This window comes from Equus asinus, chromosome 15, assembly GCF_041296235.1.
Source record: "Equus asinus isolate D_3611 breed Donkey chromosome 15, EquAss-T2T_v2, whole genome shotgun sequence".
NCBI classification, from domain to species: Eukaryota; Metazoa; Chordata; class Mammalia; order Perissodactyla; family Equidae; genus Equus; species Equus asinus.
The window spans coordinates 5,616,114-5,636,588 of NC_091804.1; the positions used below are offsets into that span (position 1 = coordinate 5,616,114).

Below are 20,475 nucleotides of genomic sequence, written 5' to 3' on the forward strand. Positions count from 1 at the left end.
CTCATCCAAAGGGGCTGCTTTCTCTGAGAGCAGCAAAGCCCTCAGCTCTCAGTCCGGAAGGAATGGGCCATTTGGGGCAGGGTGATCCCGCAGGCTTGGCATCAGGTAGCCCTGGGTTCAAAGCCCTGCTCACAGTGCAGGCCCGGGTGAGTTATTTCATCTCACTCAGCCTCCATTTTCTTACTTGTAAATGAGTATAATGGCATCGACCTTAAACGGCATTGCAGGGGTTTACATGAGACAGCCCAAAACAACGACAATGTTTATTTTGCTCCTAAATCTGCTGTGGACACAGGGCTCTGCGGGAACGGTTCATCAGGGAACCACTGTGTTGTTCCTGCTCCACTCGGCCTCAGTCTGGGCAGCTCCGAGGCTGGAGGCTGGAGCCATCCCAAATCCCCCTCACATGTCAGGGGGCCTGAGGTGGGGCTGTTGGCTGGAACACCTACACACGGCCTTTCTACGGGGCCTGGGCTTCCTCACAACATGGCGGCTGGTCTCAAAGGCAAGAGTCCCAAGAGAGTGAGAGAACTGTCTGGAAGCCACACCACCTTTGCCAATCTGAATTTTGAAGTCACTCAGTGTCACTTCTGCCACAGTCTCTCTGTCAAGGCAGTGACCAAGTCCCATCCAAATTCACAGGGAGGGAAATCTGATTTCCCTGCTGGATGGGGGCGTGGCAAGGTTCTGGAAGAGCAGCAACACTGCTGTGGCCATTTTGGGAAAATATGGTCTGCCACAGTGACCTATACTGACATCCTTTTGATGCTAATTCCCTTTCAATGTGGAGATCTATGATTTCACGAAACAAAAATCGATGGAAAGTGGGGTCAGGAAGAAAGATTGTGCAAAATGTCCGAGAAAGGGAGAAAGAGGGATGTTGGGATGGGGCCCCAGAAACAGCCAGTGTCCTCCTCAGTAACTAACCAGGTTCTTTGTGCCCCTGATACCCCTTATGTCTAAGATGAGGGCACCAGCCATGCCCATCTCATGGCGTTGCTGTGAGAATTAAACGAAATAATGCGTTAAAGTGCTTAGAGCCACGCCTGGGGGGCAGTCAGCGCTCCATACACGCAAATGGTTATATTTTAGGCTCTCGGGGCTCCTGAGCTATCCTGCTCCTGGTTTGCTCCTGCTGCCAATGCATCATAAACTGACTCCCTCAGCTACCTGGAAACAAGTAGGCATCCTCCCGGACCCTCTGTCAGACAGCAGTCACATCCACACCAACATACCAAGCTGGAGCACACGATATCCTCGACTACACTGAAGAACTGGGAAATGAAAAGCAGCCCAGGGTTGCCACGCATCAGGTTTTATAATCTCGTCACGTACCCTTCACGCCAGCATCTCTTCTCATCTCCCACTTCAGTTCAGCCCCAACCTCCCCAGCAGTCTGAAGGGCTTGCACATTTTATTTTTTCCAGTAGAAGTTCAGAAATCCAGATCTCTTGTGTCCATCTACAACACACAGAATCGGCCGTTTAGAGTTTTGTACGCATTTTAAAAATACCATGAACAACCACACAGAGGACTTGCTCCTCACCCAGCTCTGGGAGGGTACCCTGACAGATGAGGGTACAGTGAATGGCTTTCCCCTCCTATTCTGACCCTCATTCCCACCTCTGGGCCAGGTAACTGAAGAGAAGGGACTTTCTTTACCCGAATGTTCTCCAAATCCCTATGCCAATGCTCAGATTTCTAAAACTCTACTTAAAAAAAGGAACTAATCAGCAACAATACTGTATCCTCTGTCAATTAACTGACAATTTGTTTGTTCCTTTACACCTTGCATCACACCAGCTCCTACAAATTTAGAGTCCTGCACTCTTCCAGTCTAGGACTTGGAGATGAGACTCACCTGAATATGAAATTCCAAAATTACCCCATCTCATTTTCTTTCTGTATCAACACCTTAACCTTTTCAAAATTATTTAAGTACATGAGTGCAGTCATCTTGCTTTCAAACAGAAAACAAAATGTAAATATTAGATCAAAGCTCGAGTTCCCTTTGACTATCAGCACTAATACCTGTAGCCTGCCCCCTAGGCAGAGGTGGGCGCTGTTATAATTTGGGATGATATCTTTCCAGACCACTCCTGGGCATTCAAACATTCAATCTCCCTCTCTCTCCCTCTCCCTTTCCCTCTCTCTCTCTCTCTCTCTTTCTCTCTCTCTCTCACACACACACACACAGCTGTATGTGCCTGTTTCTTTTCTATGGTCACTGTGTGTCATTCTGCAGCTTGCTTGTTCTATTCTCATGATATCTTATGAAACTCCCTACATCAGGATAAGAAGATGATCTCATCTTTTTTTAACTCTTTCATTAACATTTCACAGTCTCAACTTCTCCATCAGGCTGTATAACTGGACTCTGACTTCCTTGCCAGCACCTCCTCTGGGATGCTCCCTGGCAGATGACACACACATCCCTTCCTTCATTCCCTAGATTCGCGTTTCTGGCCGGGAATATCCTCCCTGCCCCACTCCACGTGCTTGTGAAGATTCAGCTCTCAGGCCCGGAGGCAACACATTTGGTCTTGAATCCCAGCTGAGACTCTCAGGCAACTTACTTAACCTGGGTTCCTAAGTGGGATGATTGTAACAGCACCAACCGCAGAAGGCTGCTCTAAGGATCAAGTAAAATAAGCCATGGAAAGCATTGGCCCATTGTGGGTTACTTAGTAAATGCTCAATAAATGTTAACTGCCACCATCAGCAACACAGTCATTGTCATCATCATCACCTTTTTTGGGGTAACACTTTAAATCCCACATTCCTTCTTAATCCAGATTTTCCTCTGAACTCCTACTTCACATAGATAGCACTACTGAAAAATAATTCCAATAAACCTTAAGCTCCATTTACATCGCTCACAATGTATTCTGATCTTTGCTATTAGACAGCTAAGAAGTTGGCATTAATTTACCAGCCCACCGCATGCAGGATGAGCCGCACCGTCACGCAGGACAGAGGGAGCCCGTGAGCACAGGAAGGCTAGCCTCTCAGGGGACAAAAATTCAAGCGGTTCCTCCATTCCACTGCCTATATTATAACATTAAATAAGTATGGACACACAAAATAACTAGGTATAAATACCTTATTCTCACAATCTTGTACAATTACAGAACCAAGAAAATTACAAATTATGTAAGAAGAAGAATGTAAACAATACAATCAGGAGTGACAAGATTAGTTCAATGCAACGGACGATGTGCTGAAACTAAGTAGCTGCCTGTCACAGGCCTAGAGTGGAGCTGCGTCTTCCGTGAGGGGAAGGGCTAACGGAGAGAATAAATCAAGAACTACCCTTGAGGGTAACCTGCTGTGGGGAGAGGCTCACGGTAGTGAGAGGTGCCCACAGGCTGAGACGCCCCTGGGGACACAGCAGATGCCAGTGTCCCAGATCATGCCGACTCTGGGACATTCACTCACTGGGCGGAATACCAGGTGGAACTGCTCACACAAGTCAAATGATCCCAAACTCTGTTCCGCTCTCTGAATTCTCCCTCCACACTCCTCTGTCTGAACTACTTCGAAGCTTTTGTTCATTCTCCCACTAGACTGCACTTGGTCTTCACTTGGGGCAAAGACCTAAGGCCCCTCTGCTCCTTCCTGATATCGTGCAACAATTCCAATTTGCGGAACGACGTTGTCCCAAGGCAAATTAGATAAACACAAACCAAAGGCAAGCACTGAAATTACCTGACAGAATTTGGCTGCAAGGCTCAACTCTTCAGGGGTCCTCACCCCTGGCTGCACACCTGAGAATTTTTTTTTTTTTTTTGAGGAAAATTAGCCCTGAGCTAAGATCTACCACCAATTCTCCTCTTTTTGCTGAGGAAGATTGGCCCTGAACTAACATCCATGCCCATCTTCCTCTACTTTATATGTGGGATGCCCACCACAGCATAGCTTGATAAGCGATGTGTAGGTCCACACCCAGGATCCAAACTGGTGAATCCCAGGCTGCCAAAGCGGAGCATGAGAACTTGACCACTACACCACAGGGCCAACCCCAGACCTGAGAAATTTTACACTTGATCTTAGCCAAAAGGCCAAGAAGCGATAGACCTGAGAAATTTTAAGCAAATCCCATGCCCAAAACTCCAAAGCAGTTACAGCAGAATTTCTGGGGGTAGGACCCACACAGCCCTATTTTCAAAGCCCGTTGGGTGATTCCAACATGGTGCAAAGGTTGAGAACGCGTGATCTAGCGATTAATGGCTTTCAAATTCTTTTGACTTCTGCCCACAGTAATAAATACATTTGACATCATGACCCTCACGCATACACACACATATAAAACAGAAGCAGGGGTTGGCCCCGTGGCCGAGTGCTTAAGTTCGTGTGCTCCGCTGCAGGCGGCCCAGTGTTTCGTTGGTTCGAATCCTGGGCATGGACATGGCACTGCTCATCAAGCTACGCTGAGGCAGTGTCCCACATGCCACAACTAGAAGGACCCACAACGCAGAATATACAACTATGTACCGGGGGGCTTTGGGGAGAAAAAGGAAAAAAATAAACTCTTTTTAAAAAAAAAAAAAAAAACAGAAGCAAACATTTTATGAACCAATGCTTCACTCTTACTACCAGCCATACATTCTGATGTTTTCCATTCCAATCACTTTTCTTTAAAACAACGTTGGATGTGCTCAACTTCACCCATTAATGGGTAACAATCCACCAGTGGGTCATGACCTACAGTTTTAAAAACACTGCCTTAGAAGACCGAGAATACAGTTCAAGGAATAACTAAATATTATCCTTGATATGAAAACAGATTTCAAAAATTCCCAAAGGGGATAGGTAAACCCCTGAAAATAAGTCCACACTTACAGATGTCCATTTTGAAAATCTTTGCTATACCCCAAATCTTTCTTTTTACAAAACAGAAAAGGTCAAACTTCAGCGTCCACTCCCTCTAGTATGCGCATCTGCCTGTGTGTGTCACACTTCGCCCACTGACCGTGATCTCATATCTCTGTTATCCTGCAGCATTTCATCTACTTGAAAAACACTTAAACGATTAAAAACTTCAGAGCTCGCAGAGCTTAATTATGTTGTTTCAGTGTGTGCTGCTCAGGGGATATTGGTCTTCATTTTTCCTTAGCCCACCCAGCATGGCGGCTCACACAGTAGGAGCACAAAGTAGGCATCTGCATTAACCCTTGTTGACCGAGTTTGAGCACTCTGGCACATACTTCCAATTTGGATTTAGCGAAACACTACACCGGGGAGGCTGATAAACCTATCCGGCCCTACAGAGCAGGGGGTTTGCTGTCACCAGCAGTATATCAACAGTGAACTAGCTTCTCACATTCGACTACAGTTTTAGGCATCTGGTGTTCTCTCCACATGGGCAAAATACAGGGAATTAAATGTTGCTGCCAACGTCCAGCTTTGACTAATGCTGCTGCAGGAGCATCTCTAGTGTTTAAGACAAGGTTTTTTGAGCACCCGAGGGAAAAAACTCACCAGGCAAAATGCTATTAGTAAAATTCCTAAGGGGTTTTGACTTTGAAAAATACAGCAACTAGCCAAACCCAAATAAACCTAAAGAACAGATATTACACTGAGCGTACAGTGGACAAACATGACATATATTGTAAAATCTTACATACGGAGACTTAAAACCCCTGCAAATATGAGAAGAATACAGCTGTATATTAAGGAGAGAAGTGGGTGGACTGAGGCGCCCCTGAGGCAGGGGACCAGCTGCAAGGACCCGGGAAGCCTTCCCGGGCTGGCTGTGCTGGTCTCGTAGTGTGCGGACACAAGAAGCATCTCCTCAGCAAAGGGCATCTGTTTTCAGTTGGTTATTGAAGCGTAACATGGTTGTTTTCCTAAGAGAAATGCAAATTCATTTCAAACTTATATTGGTTTCCCAGCAAACTAGAATTTCTCTAGGGAATACTAAAGTGTTTCTAACCTTGACAATTGTAAGTTATCTTAAGGTTTAATTTGATTTCTCTACGGAGGAAAGCTAAATTTATGGGGGAGGGGTTGTCTTGATCACAAGTATTCATTAATTAAACAAATATTGATTAAGCATCTATTAGGTGCAATGCACTGTGGGAAATACCCAGAGTCGCTATTGTCATCGGAAGCTCTAAAGCCTGTATAAAATACTTAAAAACGAAAACCCTCAAGGTAAAAGCAGGTTGAAGAGAACAGGCTGCCAACCAATGTTACCAGTGTTAGTTGTGTCAAGAGAAAACACTGTTCCATAATCCTAACAAATTGAGGACTGTGGAGTTACAAGGAGTAAAATGGGCTTCTTTGTCGCAAGGTTTCCAGAGCCTCTATGTGAACGTGATCTAGAAGGGCTAAAGTACGTCCCAGTATCTCCCAAAATTCTTTGAGCAAAGAGCTTTTGTTAGCCCACGTCTCAGGGCTAGGCCAGCTGTGAAAGATGGTGGCCTGCAGCACTGGTCTCCCTCGATTCTTCCTTTCTTTTTTTAAATTTTCTTTAAATTAGTCGTATTAAGAAAAGGCATTGCCACCCGCCTCTCAAGGGGAGAAGACAGCAAGGAACAGCTACAAAGAACACTGTGCTACTATGGTCAGAGTGAGGCCCGCCAGGGCTGGGCTGTCCAGTACAACAGCCACTAGCCCTCTGTGGCTACTGAGCACCTGAAATGTGGGGAGTCCCAACTGAGATGTGCTGGCAGTAGAAAACACAGAGGGTTTTGAAGACTTAGTATAAAAAAAAGTAAAATACCTCATTGACAATTGTTTACATTGATCACATGTTGAAACATTTTGATATATTGAATTAAATAAAATATATTATTAAAATTAATTTTACTCATTTCTTTTAACATTTTTTAATGTAACTACTAGATAATTTTAAATGACATGTGTGGCTCACATTATGTTTCTATCAGATAACATTTCTCTATGGAACAGCCCTAATAGCCCTGTTGGTCAGTACCACCACATGGATATCCCCTACCCCTTGGCTGGAGTATTTGCTATATTCTGAACACACACACACACACACACACACACACACAGAATGGTTGCTCAGCCTAAAATACCTTACCCTCTGCTGCCACCTCCTGCTATAATCCCATCCTTCCTTTAAGATCCATCTCAAGATATCAGAGGCAATTTCTGGCATTTAAGAATTGATTACATGTCAGGCACTATGCTAAGTACTTGTCGTGGGGCTCCCTTAAGCCATCACACCGCCTTATGAAGTGGGTAGCATTAGAGTCTCACTTTATAGCAGGGGGAAGTGAAGGGACCTGCTTAGCACTGTGAGCTGGCCAGTGGCAAAGCCCAGATTGATGTTTGGTTCATCAGTCACCACAGTCCCCACCTTTAACCCCTATGCTGGTTCTTTCCACTGCTCCCCAAGTCTGCTCTGAGTTCCCAACCACGTGTATCCCTCACTCCTTGGAACACTCACTGCGCTCAGTAAATACATCTTAGTTTATACATCTGTTTCACAGCATGTATTATTGCATTGTATTATCACTACTGTATTTTGATTTTGTCTGATCCACATGATTCTCTCTGAAGATCAGGATAAATTCTGCTCTTGTTTAAATCTTCACAGAAAATGATTTGAGACCTCAGTCAGTATTTGATTAATGTAAAGCAAGTTATATACTTGAATCTCCTCCTCGCACCACTTTTCACAAATGCAGATTTTTGCTGTTGGAATGGGAACTGGGGACACTGATGTGGCTGACCACTGCTGACTGGTGGAACCTCAAAAGCAGAGCAAAGGAGGGCAGCTGGAAGTCTCCTTCCCTGCGGGTAAGCCTCTCCTCCAAAGACCTCCCAGGCCAGTTCCTCTACCTGCAAAGAATAGTTTCTCTGTCTTTCAAAACTGTAAATTTGACCCTGTCCACTGCTCCGGCCTTGTCCCCAGAGGGGATCCCGCCCCCCACCTACCCCAACCATAGAAAATAGCCTGCAAGGAAACTGATCAGGGAGGGAGGGAGGGAAGGAAATACGGAAGGAATTAAGATATGAATTATGGGTAATTCCAGGACATGACCATTTCTGGTAAATTTAGAAGACTCTTCATCCCTTATTTATTTATTGCCTGAAATGGGCACAATAAAAGCAGAATAAGGATCTCCAGTTGTACTGATATGTCATTCCAAATGCTAAGTTTGCATGAGAAGAATAACACTCCCAATAAAATATGTCTGGCTACTAGTTCTGGGAACACTTACTCGGAGGAATAATTTACTCTTTGGTAATAGAAATTATAGCACCTGTGAAAAACAAGAATTTAAATTTGTTATATTTCTTTACTCCTTTTCAAAGACTTTTGTGTAACAGAGAAAGTTTAGATTACTTTAGATTACCTTAAAATGGGCTTCCTGGTCAACTTTCCTCAACCAGTGCTCTCAGTTTTTCCCTCAGAAGCCACGCTGCTGTGACTGTATGAAGTTTTTCTCACTTCGGTGTAATGATATCGGGGGGAGGGGTGCACCTCCTCTCCTGGTGGGTCATCTTTTACTCCAGCATTTTTCTGTCAAAAACAAGCTAAGAATTTTGTGGACCTTAAACACTCTACATCTTAGCACTATACCTTCACAGCGGATTCCTTGACCTTTGCTTAAATATGTAAGATTAAATGCAATAATATCCACAAGATCATTTTTGAGCCATTTTCTCAAAAGTCACCGTTGTCACTATTTTGGAAACCTCTTTGGATCTTCAGACATGACCAGTATTTCTAGGAATACACATATATCCATGGTAACTTTGCAATCATTTCGAATTCTATTTTGCCAATTAAAGAAAAGGGGCAACTCAGGGTCCAGCCTGGTGGCCGAGTGGTTAAGTTTGTGCACTCTGCTTCAACAGCCCAGGGTTTCGCTGGTTTGGATCCTGGGCGCGGACATGGCACTGCTCATCAGGCCATGCTGAGGGGGTGTCCCACATACCACAACCAGAGGCACTCACAACTAGAAAATACAACTATGTACTTAGGGGCTTTGGGGAGAAGAAAAAGATTGGCAACAGATTGTGAGCTCAGGTGCTGATCTTAAAAAAAATAAAGAGGTAGAGGCAATGCATTCACTTGTTTAATCATTTTAACAAACATTGCTGGATTTTGTTCAAGGCCTAAACTGGACACTCTATGGACACAAACGTGGTCCTAATGTTAGATGTGGGCATCAGAAAGGGATGCAGCAGATGGGTGCAGCTTCAACTGGGGGAGCATGGGAAAGGTATAGCTTAGACAGAACCGCTTGGCCAAATGCAGATGTGCCAAGGTAGAAACACTAGAATCCTGGCTGGCCCTGGGGGGACTGGGGATTAGAGTTGAACAGTAGGCCAGGAAAGACCTTGGACTAAGGGGAGGGCTTCCATTTTACAACATAAACCTACGGGAGCCGCTGAAATCTGTCTAGGGGTGAGGTGCTGGAGGTGGAAGGACCACCGAAGGCAGATAATGAAGATCTAAACTAGGGAAATGTGGACTTGAACTAGGAAAGAAGGTGCCAGACAAAGAGCCATTTTGGAGGGAGACGACACTCTATCGTGGTAGAGAGGAGAAGGAAGCATCCAATATGGCCACTGAGTGGATAAGGAAGTCGGGGAGGAGGAGCTGGTGCGGGCGGGTAGGTAATTATTAAATTTTTAGGTAAATTGAGTCTAAGTTGAAAAGTCCAACACTAGTCAAAAAATTAACAGGAATAAATGGATAATTAGCATCAGGATAAAAAGTCCCTCCCCCCAAAACCCACATTCACAAGTAGAGAATGAAGAAGAGTGGTTTAACAGTTGCCCTCGTGACTAATAAGGCTAGGGTGAAGTTGTCTGTGTGGGAGGTAGGCAAGCGATCTGCTGGTCTTATGAAGGCTAGAGGAGCTGCTGGTGTGAGCCGGTGGACGATTATTTCATTTTTGGCTAGCTGAGTCTGAGGTTCTGGGGAGATCTGGATTGAGAAAGCCAATAGGCAGTTGAAGTACTAACAGGGACAAGTGGAGAAGTATATATCCACAAAACAACACATCTACAACGAGGGAGCTGGTGGTCTACAGAAGCTAGATCACCTTGAAGTCTTCTGTCTAATTCTGGGTGCCATACTTTGATGGGAACATGATAAAACTAGAGCCTGTCCAGAAGTGGACAGAAATATGTGACCATGGTTTGGGAGAAATGCTTGAAGGAGCCTTGAATGCTTTACTTGGAGAAAAGAAAAGGCAGGGAAGGCTCCCTCTGTCATGTGAAAGAGAAATTAGACTTGATCAGTAACACATAAGAGGCAGACCCTGGAGCCAAAGGATAGAAATTAGAGGAAGGCAAATTGCAAGTCAAGGCAAGGACTCTCTGGCTAGCACTTTGGGATGGGGGTGGTTTCCTTATCATCAAAGAAATTAAAGCACAGACTGGACAACAACCCTGGGAGATGCTATAGAGGAGACTGAAGCACAGGATGGAGGAGTAGACAACAGTTAGATGTCCCTGTCCGTCCCTGTCAGTCCTATGACCCCATGGGAAGAGGGAGATTGGAGCGATAGATATAAAGGTAAGAATCACCTACAGAGAGGTGGCAGGTAAGGCCACAAGTAAGTAAAATGCCCAAGATGCAGCATGTAGCAAGAGAAAATAAGTGAACTGTGGAGAGAATCCTGTACAAAATGAGAGAAAAGAAGCTAGTGGAGATAAAGAAGTCATAAAGGAATAAGAAGAAAATCAAGACTGCCACATAACAAAAGGAAGGGAAATCTGATTGAGATATAGCTTACATACAATAAAGTGCACAGATTTTAAGGGTACAGCTTGATGATTTTTTACACCACTCCAGAAGGTTCCCTCAGGTCTTTCTCCTATTCAGTACCTCCACAGGATAATCCCTGTTTTGACTTGTGTCATATAGATTGGATTTGCCTGTTTTTAAACACAGATAAATGGAACCATACAATATATACTCTTTTGTGTCTGATTTCAAGTCAATATTATATACGTGAGAGTCATCCACATTGTTGTGTGTGTCAACAGATCATTCCTTTTCATCACTATGTAAATAACAGAAGTTTCCAGTTTTTGGCTATTGCAAATAAAGCCGTTATAAACAGTCTTGTACATGTGCAGGCAAGCACTCATTTCTGTTGAGTATACTTCACAGTATAATCTCTGTGTCATAGGGTAGGTGTATACTCAGCTTTAGTAAATACAGCCAAACAGTTTTTCAAATATCTTGTACCATTATATATTCCCTCCAGCAATGTACAAGTCTTCCACATCTTCACTAACTCTTTATGTTGTTGGTTATTTTAATTTTAGCTTTTTTGGTGGATGTGTAACGATATATTATTGTGCTGTTAATTTGCATTTCTCTGGTGGGAACATCAGTTGGTTCAGATGAGACTATCTCTGGTTGAACATCATTTTTTCATGTATCTATTGGTCATTTTGATATTCTCCTTTTTAAACTGTCTGCTCAAGTCTTTTGCCCATCCTTAAACTAGGTTGTCTGATATATATAGGCACATACTCCTGGATGTGAGTCCTTGGGTGGATGCGTCTATGGCATTGCATTTTTACTCTTTTAAGGGCATTTTTTGATGAACAAATGTTCTTAATCTCAATGAAGTATAGTTTATCAATCTTTTCTTTGTTTATCAGTTGTTTTAAAAAAGCTTTTCCTAATCCAAGTTCACAAAGATATTCTCTTATATTTTCTTCTAGAATGTTGCTAGTCTTGGTTTTAACATTTAAGTCTATGATCTATCTTGAAATCATGTTTGTGTGTGGCATGGGGATCAAGCTTCACGTTTTCTTTATGAATATACAACTGACCTAGCAGGGTCTGTGGAAAAGACTCTCCCCTCCCCGTTTAATTGCAGTACAGCTTTTCTTGTAAGTCAAGTGACTGCATATCTATATGTCTGTCCCTAGACTCTCATTCTGTTCCATTGATTTATTTGTCTATCTATGTTTTGATGCCACATTCTCAATTATTTAGCTTTAAGGCAAGTCTTAAAACTAGTGACGTAAAACCTCCAGATCTACTGTTATTCTTAAATATCACCTTGGATATTATAATTACTTTTCATTTCCATCTAAATTTTGTACTCAACTTGTCAATTTATACAGGAAAAAAAAACCCACTTGGACTTTAATTGGAATTTCAAGGAATTTATAGGTTGTTTGGGGGAGAAGTGACATCTTTAAAATATTGAGTATTCCAATCCATGAACATGGTATATCCTTCTATTTATTTAGGTCTTTCTTAATTTCTCTCAATGTTTTGTAGCTTTCAGTGTGGTGTTCTTGTACATCTGTTGTTAAATTTATTCCTAGGTATTTGCTGGTACATAAACTGTAGGTTTTTATTTAATTTTCTAATTGTTTGTTGCTAGTACATTAATCTCTGAATAACGACTGTCCTAATTCTAATTTTAATAACTTTTATTTCTTTTACTTGCCTTAGTGCCCTGGTAACATGGCCAGTACAATGTGGAATACAAGTGGTGGGGTGACAGGTGACATGAGGTGGGAGTGAATAAGGGTGACAGGGCATCCCCATCGTGTTCCTTACCTCAAAGTAAAAGCACTCAGTATATTGCCATTAAACACGGTTGTACACATCATGTATCAGATTAAGGCTGCTATTTTTAACTTAAATGTTAAATTCTACAATGGAACCTTGCTAACTTCCTTGGAAATTTCAGCAAGGGAGCATAGCACTTCACACTGTTCCCTCTGTTTGGGAAAGGCCATCACCTAGGACAGATTAAGCAGGTCTAGAACTGTCCTGTCTTCTGCATGGGGCAGTAACGTGCTAGCCCATAACCATACACCTGAGTCACGCAGGTTCTTAGTTCCTGTGTTTTATCCCTTTCACGAGCTCTGGGTGTCTGGATCTGGCGCTTAAATTCCTGAGAGCGCTGAGCGCTCACTACATTCTTGACATTGTATTGAGTCATTCACACGTATTATTCCACTCAATCCTTGTGACGACCCTTGTAACAGATCAGGCAACTAAGGCACGGTGAGATGAGTTTACGTGCCCATGGTCACACCACCAGCACGTTGGGGAGCCAGGATCCAAACCCAAGCCATCTGAGTCCACAATAGAGCCACTATGCTATGATACTTTCTGGCTCCAGCCCTCCATCAGAGGTCACTCCTCTTTATTATGGCCTAGACCGCCGGGCATGTCTGCTCTCACACAGCCAGTGTGGGAGCTCCTCGGCCTTGGGCTTCATCACAAAGCCTTGAGGATGCAGTCACGGACAAAGCACACACCTCTCCAACAGTCTGCCCTATCACCCGCTTTTGTAAAAGCAATAGGTATTTAAAGCTCTGCAACTACCAAAAAAAAAAAAATCAACTGAAAATAATTATTTTCCAGTAGAAAGTTAGTTTATAAGGTAAATCTAGAGAGGAACATAATTCTTCTCAAAAGAGACACGTTCTGGTCTATCAATTTTCTCTTTAAAAATTATCCAAAACAAAACTATCACAAAAGGAATTAGGCATGGTTGCTACTCATTCTCTAGAAATTGTCCTTATTGCTTGAGGTTTCATACTTTCTAGTTATCTACTGCTACATAACAAATCACCACAATACAGTGGCTTAAAATAACAATCATTTTATCATCTCTATGGTTTCTGAGGGTCTGGAATCCAGGAAGGGCTTGGCTGGGTAGATCTGGCTGAGAGTCTTGAGTATGGTTGCAGCCAGAAGGCAGCTGGAGCTGGAACAAAGGGCCGTGGGTGGGGAGGCACAGCTGGCACCACTGGAGACTGGCAGGGCGTCTTTCTCCTCCTTCATGTAGTTTCAGACCATGTGGTCTCTTCCCATGGGCTAGCTTGGGCTTCCTCACAGCATGGGGGGCCTTGGAAGAGTATTACTGCTGATATGGCAGCTCAGGGCTCCAGCAAGAGTGTCCCACAGAGCAAAGTGGAACTTGTATTACTTCTTTCAACTTATCCTCAGAAGTAATGCTGTATTATTTCTGCCACATGCTATTATTATAAGTGAGACACAAATGTATCCGATACAAGGGGAAGAGATTAGACTCCACCTCCTGACAGGGAGCTGGCTAAGGATGGGGGGTGGGCGATGATGTTGTGGCCATCTTCAGAAAAATACACTCTGTCCCACAGTCTGAAGTTAGCCAAATACTGCAAACATCACATATGAGGAAGCCATTGCCATTCTCATTTTTCAGATACATAAACCAAGGCTAACCGTTTCTAAGCTGTGTCTGGTTACACAGAGGAGGGGAAGAAACTGTCAAACCTATGTTTAAACATGCAACTTTAAAGATAAATATAATAGATGGAATTACTTTGTGAACTATAAAATATGGCACAATTTATTGTGGGCATTCATTGCAATGTGGAAACAAATTTTTCTGAAAAGTTTATCTCTGAAACTTTGACATATTACCAAAGGAGATGAAGTTCTTCTTGGAAAGTTTTATCTACTTAAAAAGTACCACTTGAGGGGCTGGCCCCGTGGCCAAGTGGTTAAGTTCGCGCGCTCCGCTGCAGGCGGCCCAGTGTTTCGTCGGTTCGAATCCTGGGCGCGGACATGGCACTGCTCGTCAGACCACGCTGAGGCAGCGTCCCACATGCCACAACTAGAGGAACCCACAACGAAGAATACACAACTATGTACCGGGGGGCTTTGGGGAGAAAAAGGAAAAAATAAAATCTTTAAAAAAAAAAAAAAGTACCACTTGAATCGCCCTAGGAAAGTATTTGGGTATTTCCAAGAGTTGCAGTTTATAGAGAAGTTGGAAAGTAAAAACTATCACTAAGATCGGCCTGACAGAAGGTTTCCCATCAGAAGAGGCAGCATAGCTCAGGGCAAGGAATGCTTGCTGTGGGCTGCAGCTTGGGAAAGAAAGCACCGTGGACGCGGAAGGTGCAAGGTTAGTGGTCAGTCTGTGTCCACGGACAGGCTGGTCCCATGGAAAACACGAGCATCTGCAAACTGAGTTTTTTCATTTCCCCTCCTGAGTTCAGCCAACTCTCACATCTTCCTGAGTTTTGCCCATTTTAGCTCTGATTTTTTGAATTTTTGATATATATGAAAATGTTTATATATATGAATATATATGTGAAAATGCTTACCTCAGGATACTTAACTAATTAATGTTGGAAAAACGTATTGCTGTTTTCTTCTGTTTTGGGCGTGCATGTGTGTGTTTAGAGGGGTAAGGACATTCCTCCCCCAAAATGTTTTGATTCTCAGACTCTGTTTTCTTCTGATTGCAGATTTGCTTGCGTGTTGTCTGCTGCTTTCTGCTCCTTTTATAATCGATTTTCTTTTCTAGGCCAGCAATGAGGTGATGCTGACAAGGGACAGGCTTGGGGTGGCTAACTAGGTTTCTTGGTGAGAACACACCCTCTGCTGTTGATTTGCTGAAGTGCAGTTTCTTTACCGTAGGGCTGCTGCTTGGCGAGGAGGAAGGTCTCTTCTGATGTTGATTCCCTTTCGTCTCTGCCACTCTCTCGATTTTATCCCTTTCGCTGCTCTTTTTCCACATCGCCCAGTCTCCAAGGGGCGAGTGTCCTTCCAAGGTTCCCCCTTCTGTCTTGAAATCTCTTCTTTCCCAAGACAGTCACCTCGGGCCCCAGGCACACTCAGGAATTTCCACTCAGGATGGGACTTGTCTGTCTAGGGGTGAGTCTCCCCAGACCCCAGCCTCCCCGCAATCCTCTCCTTTTCTCCACTTATTCTTTGCAGTCTCTGTCCAGCGCTCCCGACACGGGTGGGATCCAGAGCCAGCCCGGCTGGACCTGAGTGTTTATCCTTACAAGTAACTTGAAGTTTGTAGAATTCTGTCTTCGAGTAATACTGTGGGCATGTGTCACTGATGGCTTTATTTGCTCTATTTGTTGACTCGGGTGTTTTTCTTTTGGAAATTATGCAAAGAGATTTGGATCTAAGCAACCATTATTCTATCGCAGCTCAGAGCTGGCTATGTTAAAATAATAATGCCATTTATTGCATTAAATATATCCATTTTACCCAAACCTATTTGCTCTTCACAATACAGGAATGTCTCAGGGCAGCAGTATATGTAACTTTTTAAAAAAGGAACTCTAATAACTAACACACATTCACACACACACAACCAGTTGTTTAAAATACTGACAACTAAAGCATACTCAAAGCCAAAATTCTTAAATATCATTGGCCATCACCGAAACAGCCAAAGCTGCCCCGACTGTCAGCAAATGCAGAGCCCCTGACAGCACCTGCCATCCTCAGTGAAATCACAGGGTGGGGAAGGTGCTGGAAGAGCCCCATGTGATTTTCAAGTCACCCTAGGATAACGGCCTTTGCCTAAATCCAGGGAATTCTCTGGGTTGGCAGAGCCCTCCCGGCCCCAGGTCCGGCCCTGCTGATGCATCCGGCCTCTCAGTCCAGGCGCCTGAGGTAGGCCTGCCCCTGCCCAGTCTGCCTGAGCCTGTCTCTGGCTATGGGAGCAGGCTCTTCCCAGGAGCTCAGCAGGCCTAAGTGCTGGGAGTGAACTCCGCTCTACCCCTGACCCCCAAGAGCCCGCATCCAGGACTGCTGGGAGAGGGCACAGGAATACCTGGCCTCCTTACCCCCCACCCCTCACCCCTAATTTATACTGAGACAGGATTAAGCTCTTGTTCACAGGGTCAATTTGATTGACAACACACCCTGGACTGGCTGCCTCCCTCCCCTGACTCACCTCCCCACTCACCTCCCAGTGTCCCTGGTGTGTCCCCACCCCAAGTGCCAAGTGAATTACTTACACTGCCAGGGCCTCCTTCTGGGGGAACCCCGGCTTGGGGGCCTCTCCTCTAGGCTCCCAGGGCCTCCTCCTGGGAGTTACCTCTCAGGTCAGAGCCAGAAGACAGCCCCAAACTGGGTCACCAATTCAAGCAGGGCGAGAAGGAGAGGGGTCTCGATGTAATGACCATGGGCCAGGGAAGCTCACGAGAAGGTCCCGGCGGGAATGAGCATGCGGAGCAGAGCCTGGGGTTTTCTCCGTGCCCAGGGCCATGGCTGAGTATTTAAAGGGGCAGCGTGGCCTGGACCTTCTGCATTCCATGGCAAAGGCCTGTGTATATAATAACTTCTCTGTAAATATTTGTGGAATGAATGAATAAGGAATTCAATTTGAGAAAACCACACTAATGTAAACCCTGTTAAACATGGAAGGTTTTTCCAGTGAACACTCTAATATAATGGAAACATTTGCTATTTTATGATGTGTCCAAGAATTAAAACCACCTGAGTGAGCAGGAGCTGGATTCTTCAGAAGTCCTCCCACTGCCACCGTGGGGCTCTGACCACTGGTGGCCTCTGCTGTGAACTCCAGGGGAGGCAGCAGAGTGACGGAGCTGTCACATGTGGGGAGGTGGAGACGGTTTATGTGCATGTCACCATTCCCTCACTCTGCCTCAAGGCTCGTGGGTACTCCTCCAGGTTTCCCTCCTGTTCCAGGTGTGCAGTGGGTCCTACTGAATACTCTTTGAGTGGCCATGAAATGGCCCTGTGCACCAGATAGGGACTACCTTAATGATTAGGACAAGGGACAGTCAACCTGGGTCATGTTTAGAAGAGGCCACACTGGCATGCAAAGTTCATGCCTCAAGCAAGCAACCAGACATGCAGAACGCAGGAGAAAACGGTGAACATTTATAGGTGGATCACTGCTTTGTGAATTCTTGGAGCGATCAGTTAACCAAACCAGCAGTTATTCTGAAACTTTGTTATCTTACAATCATCATTTAATCTACATTTCAGGCCTGGATTGAGTGAGGCGCTGGGCACAGAGCAAGGAACAGGCAGCCTCCACCAGGACCCTTCCCTGAAGGAGCTGAGTGAGAGAGACAGGCCAGTCTAGGGTGGTCGAGCCACTAACTACCTTATGAATCATCCTGCTGTAAATATCGACTCTGTCTGAGCTGGGTCCTTGGGTTCTGGTCATGAGCAGAGCCCAGATAAGGGAGGGCTAACCGTTTAGGAATTAAACCCTCAAAGAATTAACCAGGTTTTTGAAGAGGGCTTTATTCAAAACGTGTTCTAAATCATTCTCCCTCAGGAACCAGCTCGCCAGGAGAAATGTAACCTTTCTTTGATGATCCAGGACGTCATAACCTTCCATGCGGACGTCTTTAGGCTTTGCATCCTGAGCTGTAAGTAGCATCATAAGGGGAAGCACAAGTTTAAGGAACTTTAAGGAAGACCGGCCACAGATAAGTACCTGGAAATACCTTTCCTGGAAAAACCAAACAGGACATCATGTTCCTGATTAGTCATCTGCCTCTGGTGACGGCACGGTGAAGGGGAGGCAGATGTCTGATTTCCAGGGTGATGCAACAGCACTGCTTTTCTAAACAGATCCCCAAAGCCCGGACACAGTTTTCCCAACTTCCAGAAAGCCACCAACCAAAGTCACGATCAGTGTTCTCTGTTTTGGTAATACTATAATAAGTGATTCTATGCCACTCCTCACAACAGGCAGCCCCTGTGGCACCGGCCACGTCTGCTCCCCAAGCATCCATGTGCCCCTCTGTTTCTCAGACGTTCTCACATTTCAGTCTACGTGGCTGAGTTCTGTCCATCTAAATACAGGTAGGGAGTGATGTGTGCCACACTCAGATATGGCATTTAAAAACCATCCCACCTGTCTCCAGGCCCTTGACCCCTTCTGCCATGACCTTGTAACTGTGTGTTTCAGATGACACGCTACAAGAAGAAACAGCCTGGGTCCCTGAGTCGCCATCTGGAGAACAGCTGCCCAACCCACCTCAGCTACACACAAACCTTTATGTGTGAAGCTCCTGACAGTTTGGGGTTTATTTGTCAGCCTCTCCTAACCACCTGGTGAGGCTGCAGCGGCTCTTCCATCTCTCTGCTACTGGGAGGTCTGAGGTAAAATGAACAAAGGCCCGCTCCTCCTGCAGGACCTCTATTATTGTCATTACTGCATGTGAAAATCACGAGGACAAATGCTGAGTGCATAAAGGGCCACCAATTTAACCATTACACATGCACAACTCTTTTATTCCTCTTTGTGGCAGGGGCTGTTCCTATCTCCAGTTCATATATGAAGAAACTGAGGTTCAGAGAGGCTAATTAATTTGCCTACACACCCACAGCCAGTTGATGGAGGCACGAGAACTCTAGAACACATGCTCTTGCTCACCACACTGTCCTGCCTCTCCATCAGCCTCTTGTTCCAGCACCAGCCATCCTGAGCACAGCACACTTCAACTAACACTGTCCTGTTTTGTGGGGGTCTCATGTGATACTCCTGATTCACACTGGGTTTGCTCTCCTACACCCAGAGTCCAGAGGATGGCAGGGCGTGTGACATCTCAGCAGAGAAGGAAACACCATCTCCCCCTGTGACTGTATTTTTAGGGAGGCGCAGCTCTTCACAACCCATAAATGCGTGACCGTTATGGGAAGCTGTCTGTGCATCAGCCCTCGGTCACGACTGCTTCCACACTATTTTAACGCTTTCCTTTTAACAGAATTCTAGTCATACGCAGCCTTGAAATTACATAGCTGCCTGCATGATGGATGAAATTTCTGAAGAAATATCTTCCCCATTAACAATTCATGCTCGGAACCACATTACACTCTGGCCCAAGAACTGAATCAATGAGCTTTGGTGTTTTATATTTTCATCTTTGTATTTTTTTGAATTGTTCAAATCGTGTACCAGTAGATATTACCTTTATAATCAAAATAAAAGCTATTATCTATTAATGAATTGCTCACAGGGAGGAAAATGACTCATCTATTACAGAAGCCATGACGCTGCTGCTTTAAGGCAAACGCTCTGACTTCCAGAGCGGGGCTGGTTTTGCTCTGCTTGGGTGGACTTAAGATTCAGTGTCTTCTTTCCCTAGAGGCATGAAATCTGCTGGTACCAACAACAAATCAATTGCGTTAACTGGAGCTCTGTAAGCAAGAGCTGTGATACTTTTGGAAGTGTGGTGTGGCCGGATTGTCTCAGCAGCGAAGGCTTTATTTCAGAAAATCTCTAAGTGTTTGCGTATGTAAAAATACTTCCATTTTTAATGTCTGGATCTGGGGACACTTATCTGAGGCTCTCTGCTTGGCTACAGTTTGACAATTGTGGCCAAAATGAATCTGCTTTTCATCCCAGGAGGCAACATGGGTCCTGGAATTTGGAATCACATTCCTTACTGAAATCTTGGCTTCTAATCCTGGGATCCTGAGCAAGTTAATTACACCCGTCTGAGGTTCACTTCAGCCAACCCCATGAACTGTGGGCAGTAACACCTCCCCCTCAGGTAAGGATGTGCTGTAAGAATGAACTGAGATGACGTGTGTGCCCCCTCCCCCACCCCGGCCCAGGGCCTGGCCTGGAGAAGCTGCCTCCTGAACTGCCCACCCGTGTCCCTCTTCCCTTCCTGCACACGTATTGAAAACAGCCCGGGACAGGCTGTGCTCAGAAGCGAGTCTCTGAAAAAACAAACCAGAAGTGTCCTTAAACACTGCCCCCCAGCATC

The 20,475-nt window shown here is 44.8% G+C and overlaps 1 protein-coding gene across 4 annotated transcripts in view; it reads right to left on the bottom strand.

The window, feature by feature from the left end:
* The window catches only part of RIN2 (Ras and Rab interactor 2), a 217,550-nt gene that overhangs the window by 170,041 nt on the left and 27,034 nt on the right, over window positions 1-20,475 (bottom strand). The window contains exons 1-2 of one of the 4 annotated variants that reach the window (XM_044748554.2): window positions 8,334-8,468; window positions 1,336-1,461 (exon numbers count right to left, since the gene is read on the bottom strand). The exons of 2 other annotated variants lie outside the window; for them this stretch is intronic. The gene's annotated coding sequence lies outside the window, so the exon portion shown is untranslated. Of the gene's footprint in view, window positions 1-1,235; window positions 1,258-1,335; window positions 1,462-8,333; window positions 8,469-20,475 lie in introns of those variants that run through there. One more of the 4 variants, XM_070485512.1, reaches the window with a different exon arrangement.